The sequence below is a fragment of the Falco rusticolus genome, chromosome Z (genome assembly GCF_015220075.1).
Source record: "Falco rusticolus isolate bFalRus1 chromosome Z, bFalRus1.pri, whole genome shotgun sequence".
In the NCBI taxonomy this organism is placed as follows: Eukaryota; Metazoa; Chordata; class Aves; order Falconiformes; family Falconidae; genus Falco; species Falco rusticolus.
In genome coordinates, this window is record NC_051210.1 from 74975003 (window position 1) to 74988076 (window position 13074).

Here is a 13074-nt window from a genome sequence, read left to right on the forward strand (position 1 = left end):
TCCCCAACCCGGCGGGGCTCTGCCGCCCGACTGAGCGCCGACGTGGGGCCGCCCGGCCCTGCGCAAGCCCTTCACGGCCGCGGACCGCTCCGCCGGCTGCGGCCTGTCCCCGGGCCCCGCCGCGGCGCCGACCCGGTGCTGCGGCCCGCCGGGAGCGGGGAGGCCCCGCGGCTTCTCCCGGCGGCGACGCTCGCGCCGCGGGCGGGGCCGGCCGCCTCCTTCCGCCGCGTGCGCTCTGGGGGGGCGGAGCGCCCGTGACGTAGGGAGGAGGGGCCGCGTGACCCCGCCCCCACTCAGGCCGTGCCGGTGTGTGAGGGGCGGGGGGCGCGGCGCGCGGGAGGGCGGGGAGGGGCGCCGGCTGCCGGGGGTAGGGGAGCGCGCCGCGTCACGGTACGTCACGTAACGTCACGTCGCGTCACGTGGCGGGGGAGCGGCCTCGCGCGCGCGTGGAGGGAGGGAGGAGTGGGGAGGGGGAGGGGGCGAAGCAGGCGCGGGGCGGTCACGTGACGGTGGTGGGCGCCGCTGCTGCTGCTGCTTTGTGAGCACATTGGGCAGGTACCGCGCGGGGGGGCTGGGGCCGCGCGCCCGCGGGGTGCGGTGGGGTGGGTGGGGGGTCGCGTCCCCCTCCCCCACCGTCCGCCCTGCGCGCGCGGCGGCGGTGGGGGCGGTGGGCCCGCGCGCCCGTGGGAGGCCGGGCGCCCCTCCCCCGCCCAAGGGCCCGGGGGCGGCCTGGGCTCCGGCAGCGGCCCGAGGCTCCGTCCGGGCCCGCCCCCCCCGCAGGGCACCCCGGTTTTGCCGCGGGGCCGGCTCCCGGCGCCGGTGGGCGGTTGAGTCCGGCGGCGGGTGCCTGCCGGGCCCGCCCCTTCCCGCCGGGCCCGGCGCCCCTTCCCGGCCGCGGGCGGCTCAGGGGCGGCGGCGGGCGAGGGGGGCGGCTCTGCCCTACTTTCGCCGCCGGCCGCCGGGGGAGCGGCGCCCTGCCCTAGATTGCCGCCCCCCCCGGGCGCGGGCACAGGCCGCCGAGTAGGCCGCGGCTGCGGGCCGTTCCCGCCCAGCTCCTGCCCGGGCTCGCGTGGGGGGGTGGGCCGGCCCGACCCGACCCGACTCGACTCGACCCGGCCCGCGGTGGGTGCCGGCCGGGCCGGGCCAGCTTTCCACCCTCGGCCGGCCTGCGGAGAGGGTCCCGCTCCCCACCCCCTTGTTTCTGGTGCCCGGAGGTGTCTGTTCGGGCCGGCTCGGGCTTCTCGCGGCTCTGGGGGTGTGGAGAAAGGGGGGTGCGGCGGCGCCCCTCAGAGGGGAGGCGGGGCTGGCGGGGTGTGTGCCTTGGGGCCCCCTCTGATACCGCGTCAGGCCAAAGGAGGGCTGGCAGCACGGCGGGGAACGAGTGGTGAATAACTACTGGTTTGTGCTTTGTGTGGGGCTTTACTTCCATCTTTCTCCATCTTCCTGGGTGCTCCTTCACTGGTGGGGGGGTAGGGCAGCTGTGTCACGGTCACAGCTACAGAATTCACTGACAGTAACTTCTCAGCAGCAACAGCAGGTTACTTGAGGACATGGCAATGAATGAACTGGTTTTTTTTAACCTTCTCTACCTAGTCCTTCCTCACTGCTGATTATATGTGGTTGCAGAGAATTTTAAGTCAGGGCAGGGCTTTGCTATTGGCCTGGCTTATGTTGCATTTAAAAACAGAAAAGAAAGCTCTTCTGTGTTTGCTGTTGTTGCTGAAGAGAATTATGGCAGGAAAGTGAACTGGTAGAAACCCTTCTGCAGAAAAATGGGTGTGTAAAAGACCTTGTACACCTTTGAGCCTGATGGCAAGGATCTGAACTCTGTGATGTGAAATAGATCTAAAAATATGTGCTGAAATGTCTGCAGTGCTGTTGAATGCCACCTGGGAGATGCTCATGGTGAACCTGGTTTGAAGCTTCTCTCTCCTGTAGGTGTGTTAACATCAGGAGTGTGGACATGCAGAGCTCTCTTGGTTGTGGCAAAGGAACATGTGGTCTTGTGGAACAGAAACTTGGGGTTTGGTATGGAGCTATGTAAGGGGAAGCTCATGAGGGCCAGCCCACTGGGTCTCTAGCTACCAAGCAGCAGTTGGTCTCTAGTCATCTCGAGTAATTGCTGAATGCTTCTAATACTGCAGCAGCTCGACTCTGTAGCCTCTGGGATGATGGTGGCTGGTGGAATGGAGGGGCTGTCCTGGCATGAGCAGCTGTTTTTTGCAAGGAGGGAAATTGGAGCTGGTTGTGAGTTAAGGGAACAGCGGGGGAGGATGCTCAGGCCTGGAGGAGCAGTGCTTGCTGTTCAAACGTAGGTAGCCCTCAGCCTTCTGAGGATCTGCTTTTTTCATATTTACCAGACACTTTTAGCAGTTCCCTTGGTTATATCTCATTCTGTGGTGGAATCTAGGTTTGAATTCCTACCTGACTGACCCGGGTCTGATCTCTCTGTGGTGGTTTGACCTAACTTGTTCAAAGAATTTATTTTTAACCTTACACTAGGTTACTTGAAAATAAGCAAGGTTAAATCACTTTGCAGCATTAATGATGTTTGGGACTCCTGAAGGGTTACATGGAGAAAAATGGTGTAGACAAATTTTGATGCATATTCTGGAAAATGAGCCAGTTTGTGTATTTGTAACCTCAACAATCTTGGTAACTGGAAGGAGGTAGCGAGGAGTGGGAAGTGGGCAAGCTCTGTTCTGCTTTGTTCTAGTTTCAGCGGGTTTTGATTTTAAAAAGTGTTTATAAGTAATAAAAACAAAGGCAGGGAAATTCAGAAGTTGAGGGTATTTCACTTGTGTTGTTTTGGCTGGTCCTCAAGAAGGCTTCTGGTGCCATGACTTGCAAAAGGATTTGACCATTTGAGGGGACTTTGGAGTTACAGGCTTGCCACTGAAATCCAAGGGAAAACCCAACAAAATAATCTTGCCTGTTACCAGAAGCTATTATTTTTAAAACTTCTTTAGTTCTTCCAATTTGTAAGCTACCCTTTTAAACTTGGAAGCAGCAGACTTTTGTTGCTTTATATTCCTTCCATGGACTCTTTTTTTAATGTGGTGCTTTCCTCCTGGAATGCCATTTTTTGGTATGTTTTATGTGTGTTGCTGGTGTCCCCATAGTGACACTGTTCATAGCAGAGTAGTATGCTGATTAATAGTGCTTGAGAAATAGATGTATCATAGTCTGTTAATACTCTGTTAATAATTAGTACTGATAGTATTACTAAATAGTAATGATTACTTGCAACTTCAGTAATGTTTAACATTTGTACTTGGAATAGGTTCTTCATGAAAGTATAGGAATACAACTTTATACCTCTTATTAATTTATTTAATTTATCTTTTTCTCTTATTTGATTAAAGCACATGAGCAGAACTCTGAAGACCTGTGTTCTGTGCTTGTGTTTGTGACAGCCTTGTTTTGTCTTGGTAAAAGAGAAGCCAAGTGACTTCTCTTTATAAGGCAACAGACTGAAGAAACTCAGTGTTCTATTTGTATACTTCAGAAATACCGAATGGAAGGTGCTAGAGGAAATACAAGTGATAAACACTTCAGTGTTGTTACTCTGATGCAGCGTTTTGTTGAATTTTAGGCTTTTTTTGTGATATAGTTTGCTTGCTTGTAGCCCATTGTGTCCTCTTTGCTTCCAGAAAAGACCTAGTTTGGACTTGTACTGTTTTTCATGTAACTTCCTTAAACAGCTTATGCTCGTTAAAGTGGGAGCTTGGATGAAAAGTTGTGAAGCTCCTTTGTGATTACTTAAGGTTCATATTTTACAAAAATCGTGCAAAGGGTTTCTCTGTTTTGCGCTAATGTGGAAGACCATGCTCTTCAATTTTGGCAATCTAAACTGGCAGTTTGTCAGAACACCCCATCCACCTGGGACTCCTGCAGTCTGTTTCAACAGGTGTGATTCCTTTGGCCCTTTCCCCCCTGCTACATCTCAATACTGTGAAGAGTAAAGAGTGACGCAAGTCAGATTGGAGATGGAATGGTGATGCATAAGGTCTCATGACTTGCTCAGCTTGCATTTACTAAATCATAACTATTTTGCTGAGTATATTGTTTTATTTATGTTCTCTTTAGATTGTAAAGCTTGTAAGGTAGGTTATGCGAACAACTTCTTGCAGTTGTTGTGTATGAAGTTGTTTCTACTCTCAGTTCTCTTGAAATTAACTTTTTTTTTTTTTTTGGTCCAGCTGTCTTTGTGAAAGATGCAAGATACTGTGGCTTCCTTTGAAGGCGAACTTGTCAAGCTTTTTTCCTCTCCCTCCCCAGCTTCTTAAATCGGTCTTCCAACGGATGAGGTTAGGGAGGAATCCTTAACCTGGCTGAGTGTAGCATTTTGCATTGAAAACAATGAAATGTTTCCCATATTGAGAGAGCTTTGATCTTTCTGGAGGCTGAAAAGGTTTGCCCAAAGTAGTACTCCTACGGTGAACTTCATGGTTTTGGGGTTTTTTTGCTTTATCATATAGGAAACACAGTTTATTCCAGATCTGCAGAAGATGCAGCTTCGTGTTACACAATTATGTCTTATTTGAATCCAAAGTTAAATGGAGAAAACACATATACTTCTTAACCTCCAGATCTGAATCATCAGTTGCATTTTTTTTAACCTGGTTTAATGGGAAGTGGGGTGGGTGGACAGTCAGTCTTGGCCTGTTAGGCAGCTCTGTGGTTGAAAGTGTAAAGTTTGAACTGAGTAGCTATGATCGTATTCCTAAATATTTTTAATGGTTAGCTGTAGAGAGAGGAAGTCTTTGTGCAGTTTTATTGTGTGTGGCATAGGTTTCCTCTAGAACATTTCAGTTGTATTTCTTGTGACTAAAATACTGTTCCTGGAAGTAGGATGATGCTTTAGAGACCATACTGAGATTGCTTTTGAACAAAGAAAATGATTTTTTTTTCCTACTGTATTTGTTTTGTTTTAGAGATGATGGATATAATAATATGGAATGAAGCATATGGCTTCTGAAAGCTTTTTTTGTTGACTTTTTTTTGGGGGGGTTTTAAATGTTGACGGAATAATGGCTATTTTATGGTAAACACTTGGCTGTTACCTTGTATTATCACATTGTCTGTACTTCCCCGTGTTTGAAGGCTGTTGCAGATTTGTGGTTTGTTTGTTTGTTTTTTTTCTTTCTGCATTTACACTCTTCCATGATTTTCAAACTTACATGTTCTCTGAGATGCAGTTACAGCAACATGAATCTGAAAGGAATCCTGGTACCAAACCCTGCTCTGTTGTCGGGCTGTACATTGTAATTGTATTTGAGAAATTCTGGTCCATGCTTTTGATGGCTTGTACCCCAAGGGACAGATGTCTTCTGTTGTGGGGCTTTTATTTCAGCTCTCAGTCACACATCCTTCAGATCACTGACTTGTGATCCATTTTGACATGAGGGAACTAAGTTACTGATGGTAACTACAGGTGAACAAATATGATGAGAGGGAGTGGTACTGTACTTCCTGGTCTTGTTTATTAGCTACTTAATGAATTTCTGAGTGTTTTGAACATGGGGTAAGTGCCAAGGGGTACCTGTCTCAAATTCAATGTAGAGAAGGATTGAGGTAGTATTATAAGCTCAGTGAAGGCAAGTTAGTAAGTATGAAAAAGTGTTTAGGGTTTACTTTTTTTCAGTGTTTGTGGTAACCTGGAGGTTTCTGATCTGTGTCCTCAACCTGTTGGGTTTCTTTGTTGCTTCTTGATGTCCCGGTAGCAGCCATACCCAGGAACTTTTCTTTGCATCTGAGGAAAAGCTGCTTATAATCTTTCTTGAATAGTTCTCGGTTATGACTGCAAGTATAAAGCTCCTTGCAGTTTTATATCTGTATTCCAGTTTTCATTGTCTACCATTTTATCTGTTGATGTAGTAGTGTATATTGCTTTATTACTGATTTAAAGTCCCAGTGACTGTTACCCTACCTGATTTAATTGAAAATAGACATTCATTTTATTTTCTTTACGTGACTGTGAGCAGAAATACTGGAGTTTAAGAGTTGTCCCTAATGAAGCTTGTGGGGCATTCTGATAACAGCTTTTCTGTTACAGGGCTTCCTTCTCTTGTCACTTAATCAATGACTGGCTGAGTTTGGCAGGGACCTCTGAACATCATCTTGTCTCCCCCTGCTCGAGCAGGGCCACCTATAGTAGGTTGTCCAGGACTGTGCCTGGACATCTTTTGAGTATCTCCAATGATGGAGAGTCCACAACCTCACTGGGCAACCTGTGCTAGTGCTGGGTCACCCTCACAATAAAAAAAGGATTTCTTGATGTTCAGGCAGAGCCTCCTGTGTGTCAGTCTCTACCCATTGGCACTGATCCTGTCACTGGGCACTGCTGAAAGGAGCCTGGGTTTGCGGTGTGCCTTACCATCAGGTATTTATATGCATTGATGAGAGATGCCCTGCATTCGTGCCCCGCTCCCACCCCAATAAAAAAAAAAAAGGCAAAAAAAAAGCAAGAAAAACCAAACAAGCTTTCTTCTGATCTACTTGACATAGTCAAATTTGTAGTCCTTCAGGCAAACTCAAGGCCATGTGTTCACATGTCTGTGAGGAGGTGAATTGAGGGTTGAGTTTAGTACAGGTGGTGGTAACAGTAATTCATGACTCAGGTGGGGAGTTTTGGGATACGTGTTTAGAGAAGGTGCTGTGGAAGTGCAGTAAGGTGCATATTTCAAATCCAGATAATTTCTGTGCTTTCAAATAAGGAGTAATTGGCTGTCTCAGCTCTAGTTGAACTGAAGACTATAATTCAGCTGTACTGTGAGGGAAGAAACAGGTCAAACATTTGATTGTCTGATAGTGATAAAATTGCTCAAGTCTTGTGTATGTTCTGTCTAGGAGTTGTGTGGATTGTAAATGATGGTTTAATGTACATACAGCATTTAGGAATAGTTATGCTGAGTTCTTAATGTACTTCTGCATATTGAGCATTCATTTTATGAAGCTATGTCCATCAAGATAATTTTTAAAAGTACTTTTAGATGAGAGTAAATCCAAAATTTTGCAGAATTACATGAGTCCTGGTAAATTAGAAGTGAACAGGATCAGCCTATTTTTCCTATACTTGCAAATCCAGCCCTCTTCCCTCAAATTCCCAGGACTCTTACAACTGTAGGCAAAGGTTAAAATAAAGTTAGATAGTTAAAATTACTTCATAGCTAGGGATACTGAGTCTGAGAACTGCTGAGACTGCTCTTTTTAGTGCAGTCTTCTGAAATGAAACATCAGTGAGATTTAGTTTCTGCTAGGAAACCCATCTTAAATATTTATATGACTTACCTTCCTTGCTGATTCTGTTGATTGCTAGAAAGTGCTTTTGTGTGGATAACTGGCTAGCTGAAAAAGGTCTCATAGACAGTCCAGGTGGCTGGACAAAAATGCACATCGCTCTCAGCTTATCCGAAGTAAAGCAAAAGTTACACAATAACAGGAAGATTGCGGTGGGAAAAGAATGTTGCAGGTGGGAACAGATAACTACAGAAGAGAAACTAGGGGCGGGCTTGGTATTTGGGCAACTAACCAATAATGAGCTTAACTTTTGTAATATGTATGAACTAATTATAACAAGGCATAAAAGGTGACTGTAAGGCACAATAAACGAAGTCTGCTGATCACTCATATTGAGTGACTGTGTCTTCCCTCCATCACAACATTTTTGAATACAGTCTTGGGTGAGAGAGAAATGAAAATTTCTATCTTCTATATTTCTTCTCAATAAACAAATCCATTAAAATAACTGATCAACAGAAGACATCCTGAGTGTTTCACTAGTTATGAAATGATCCACCTGTTTGTAAAAGATGACATAACATGGGGCAAGAAACCACATAACTATCCCTTTTCAGTTTATTTGAATATCTAAGCAAAAATTGGGCACAAAAACATATTGTGAGGCCTCTTACTTGCAGGTCAGAACAAGCAGGTTTTGAACATTTGAGTCAGACTGTGGTAAGTAAAACCTTTTCCACCTAGCAAAAACCAAGTACCTGTTTGGGATTGGAGCTGAATGTAGGAGGGAACAAATGAAAGAGGTCAGCAATGAGGGTCGGCATCATTTTCCTCCCTGGGACTTTGTTAAAGAGTGGTGGGTGGCCAGGAACTGGTTTTATGGCTGTAGGTCCCCTTTATTGACAGACCTTGACTGAAAAGCTGGCATGCAACTCTTCCTCCCCTTCCAATTGCCCCAGGGTATCAAAAAAAAAAAAAAGCTAGGATCAGTTGCTAGCATGTTCTTTTGATGGTATGTTTTCTCCTTGACTCAGCAGACAGGTCCTAATGCAGTATGTGGACGGAGAGGGACGGAATGAGTTGCTTGTGGAGGAGCAGGAGGAGAATGCGGCTTGAGAGTAGTTACAGGACAGGTTTGGGGTGAGGGGGGAAGAGTTTGGCATTCTTGATCACTGATATGATGGGTTGCTATTTTGCTTTGTTTGTTGAGATTATCCAGAATGGCTCATAGCAGCAGAAATCAAATCATTAGAGCTGGGGAACCTTAGGTGTGTCCTTACAAACAAAATTCCTGCTTTGATGAACCGTACTGAAAGAGTGTAATGAAGTAACACCGCCGGGAATGATGAGCACTGGTGAAATACCTGGAGGGGTGGAAGGGGTCTGTGTTCTCTGCATCTCTTTTGGCTGTGAAGTCTGGGGTGGTGAATTATTGGACACTGTGACTGTGTTTCAGTCTTTTGAAATGGTGTTGGTCTCTTAGTATGTAGCCACCGGGGCTTCAGCAGGGCAAGCTGGAAAGTTGCAAGATTGTTTTACATCTTACTTTTCCTGTAACTGCCTTCGTGGGTATGTGTAGTGCAGCATCCACTGGTTGCCCTTTTCCCAGAAGTTTAGATATGAACAGACATGGCTGTGTTTGTTTAGATATGAACAGAAATACTGTGAAAGTTTTTGTAAGATAATCTTTGTTCTCTTTTCGGGGAGAAATGTTGAAGGGGATAGGCTTTCTCTTCTGGCGCTCTAATGGTGGGGAAGGTTAGTTCTGTTTAGAGATTCAAGTAGTCCTTCTGTTGAATAAAAACGAGGCTCTTCCCACCTCTTACATACCCTGAAGAGTCTCAGCTTCACACTTCTCAATTCCTCTGTCAGGTGAAGTGACCTCACATAAGCATAGCTTAAAAACACTGTGCTAAACTTGTCTAAAATGTGTATCTAAACTAATTTTGTTGTAGTTAAAGCCTAAAAGGATTTAGCTGAAGACAACATGTAAGAAACTGAAAACAGAGTTTTACATTAGGTTGGTTTATTCAAATGTATATTGGGGTATTGTGACTCTGTTTTATTTTATGCTAGTATAATATTTATGGCTAGAGAGATGTGGAGTTCTGATTTCGTGAAATCTTAAAGACCCAGCTTGGAAGAAGTTGTACATGTAGCTCTTTCAGGACTTGTGAATTGACCTTCCAAGCAGTTCAGCTTCTGAGATGTACCAAAGCTTGTTGAAATACTGAGCTAGTCTTTAGCCTCCACTTCTCTTTTTCAGAAGTTTTATGTATTTTTAAAATTACCCAAGTTTATAATTAAAAGTGAAAGATGCCCTCCATTTACTCTTCCAAAGACTGTATAAAAGTAAGATTTTTGTTAAGCTTCAGACCAGTTCAAAAAAACCCCAAACAGCTTCCCAAAGGCTCATCTTAAAGAAGATGCTGGGAGTATTTTCCAATTGTATTTAAATGCAAAACATCACAGCTCCAAGAGTCTGCAGGTTAACTAAAAGATTATTGTATGTTTCTGGAACTTAGGCTTTCAAGTCCTTTACAGCAATTGTATATCTAACTAAAGCTCTGCAAGAGTTCAGCTGAAGAAACACTTCTTTACAGCATGAGAATTTTAGATTGACATCAGTGTACTTCTCTTTTACAACAACTTGCATTTCAGTCATGGTAAAATCTCCACTGACAAGTGAGCTCCAGATAAACATTTATTTATTTTTAGTTTCCTCTGAAGTAATATTACACCCTAATGTGTATCCACAAAAGGATGTAAGATTGACTTTTTTTTTATTTTGACTCACCAGGTTTAATTCTAAGTTTTCTTCTCACTTAATGCCATTGCATTCCTTGGGCTCTTTGTTTTATTCCTTTTTTTTTTTTTTATTTGATAGGAATTGTGATAATTCAGTTGAACAAAGGTTTATGTTTTCAAATCTGCTTACATATTAGAATATACATTAAAGTCTTAACTGATCATCTCTGATATGGATGACCTCATTCTTGGTGCTTTGTGTTCTGGGAATTTTCAGAACTTTATTTTTTGTGTATATAACATTTGAGAACCTAGAATGGGTTTAAAGGGAAGTTATGTCTCTGGCTTTGGGAATGAGATAATCTATTTCAACATGCTTTTTCCTTCCCATTCTTCTTTCTCTGGCAAAAAATTCTGAAAAGACCACAAAATGTTTTTCTTGGGTTGTATTCATAACTCTTCAAATGGACTTCCATGAATAAGTGGAAGCAAAAATTCTGCTCCTTAAAGTTTCTTTTCTCAGCAGTTGTATGTATACTCAGCGATGTTCAAATGCAGTGTATTGAGAGCTGTTTTATCCCATTTATTAGTTTCCTGCATTTGATCCTGCAAAGAAATTCCTGTGATGTAGTTGTTGATCTCACAGTAACTTCCATGACAACAAATCTCAAAAACTCAGACTTTAGGGCAGGGTTCTTTTGGGATACCAAAACGAAGGTCATGCTAACACCTTCTGCCTTAGAGTTTTATAGCACAGCAATAGGATTGGTAAGTACTGTTTTTCACGTTTTAGACATGGGAAAGCGGAGGGGCCCAAAGGACAGTACCTAGTCAGATAAGGCTCATATATGTTCGAAAAAACACCCTAACCCTCTGCAGAACTGCAAGTTTCAGTATTCTGAAGGTGCGACAGGCAGCAGCCTTTTCCGCAGTTTACTTTCTCTTTTGGGTAAATGCTGCCCTCTTAACCGCGTCTGTGTCTTGGACTTTTTGCTTGTATCAGAGAGGAGGCATGTAGAATGACAAGTTGCATTTTTTCTTTTGATTTTTATTTTCACTTTATTCTAGTGAATCAGATTCTTACTAGTTTTCAGAAAGCCATGTTTTGGGCAGTGTACTCATTGAACTGGAAAAACAGTTTTTGTGTGTTAAATTGAGAACACATTTAAGGAATCATATTGTTTTGCATTTTAAACTGGCCTGCCATTGGTACGGTGTCATCTTGGCTTTTACAGCAAGTGTGTTTAACCTTCCTCTGTTGTGTTAGGATTTTTAAATAACATTCTGTAAATGACTGAAAATCATTATTGTGATTAAAACCCTGTTACTTAAAATATGACAAGTTTTAAAAACTGCATTACAAACTTATCTTGGTTATCCCTTGTTCCCCCTTTACTTGACTTCTGTGTACATACAGCTTTTTGGTTTGCTCGGAGAAAATTGATGTTTACAACACGTTTTCTGCTGAAATGGTTTTAAAGATTGTCATTGCCAAACCATTTGTTCAGTGAAGTTTTTAAAGGTGTAGTATGATCTCTGAAGCTGATACCTGTAATACTGTAATGCTGTTGCTAGAGTTGAACACTGCAGTTAGCAAAATGGGTATTCCAGTTGCAGTCTCAGAATTCACATGTGTACTGAGGGGTGAGGTGCCGCAATTAAATAAGATTAATACAATTAGATAAATAAGCTAACTGTTTTCATAAACTAAGACATGAAGAGTACAAGACCTTTTTCTACCAAAAATGAATTAACTTCATCTTGCAGCAGTGTGCTTGGTCTTTTAGACGGGTGGTAAAAGACAGGTGACTAGTATCTTCTTGAGATGTTTTAGAAAACAGGTTTTCTACTTGGGCATGTTAAAATTGTTTACACAGTATGTATACCTTGTATACCTCTGTGGAATCAGGGACTGTTATTTATTACTATGCTGTACTAAACTAACTCAGCAGAATACAAAAAATATGTTTAAAAGGGAATGTAAGCTTTCAGAAAATAAGTGAATACCCCCCTCCCCCCACCACACACACACCCGCCCCTACCTACCAACCCCCCTCCCCCCACCTACCAACCCCCCATAAATTGGAAAGGAATTTATTAATAGTCTAGCAATAAGAGGGAAGTTTTGAAGAAAAGCTTTCTACGCTCATTCAGATATTGCAGACTGCAAAAAAAAAGCTTCTGTGCATTTTTTTTCATTTTTATTATGAACTAGTCTGGCTTGGAAAGAAATGGTGGAGGTGATTGAGAACCTCCTACAAGGGACAGAAAATGCATGGCACCCAAACAGTGTTTTAAGTCAGTCCAGATTTGCAGAAAAAGGTAAGGGGCGGGGGCAGGTGGCCTGGAACAGTGATTGTGGATCTCTATAGAAGCCCATGGGTGGTTCCCCCCTACTTGTGTGGGAGAGAAGATAAATACTGAGTTAAGTTCAGTAAAACTTTGGGCAAGTTGACATCATCCATGAGTAGCTTGTCGCTTTGGTGTCTTTAAAAAGGTTAAGAAACGAGCTAAGAAGTGGGGGAATTTTTCTCTTTTTAATATCAAACACACAAGAACAGCCTGGATGACTTTATTTCTGTTTTTAGATTTGAACTCTGTGTAGAAGGCTCTTTATTCACCAGCTCCTTTCTAGTGTGTTGTATGTTTGAAGTTGTGAAGATTGTTAATCCTTCATTTCTTTGGATAGCTTGGTATTGTTTTGGTGCAGGTCGGATAGATCTGACCTCACATAAACTTGAAGAACAATGGAACAAGAATAAGTGAATTTACATGTGAGACCAAGTGGAAAAGTTGTGATCATGAGGAAAATAATGCTCAAAATCAAGTGGGAAAGCTTGGGGGGAAAAGCAAGTTTTCAGACTGAAGCAGGTCAAGGTAAGGATTAGTTTCAAAGGAAACTAATCAAACTCACCTTGTTTAAAGCTAAACAAAATGCTAACAACAGTTATGCCCACAGAAGGAACCCACACGTGAGGTGGCAGAGAAATAAAAGTTCTCTCTTACGGCTTTCAGTTCTTCATGCTGCTTTCGTGGCGGTTGTCTCTGAGCACCTGACAATGTTTGAAAAAGGACTTGGCTTGG

At 43.8% G+C, this 13074-nt stretch overlaps 1 protein-coding gene across 4 annotated transcripts in view; it reads left to right on the forward strand.

Moving 5' to 3' along the window:
• Positions 1-468: 468 nt before the first annotated feature.
• UBAP2 (ubiquitin associated protein 2) overlaps positions 469-13074 on the forward strand; it is a 93082-nt gene continuing 80476 nt past the window's right edge. For all 4 annotated transcript variants that reach the window (XM_037373117.1, XM_037373118.1, XM_037373119.1 and 1 more), the window contains exon 1: positions 469-555. The gene's annotated coding sequence lies outside the window, so the exon portion shown is untranslated. The remainder of the gene's footprint in view (positions 556-13074) is intronic.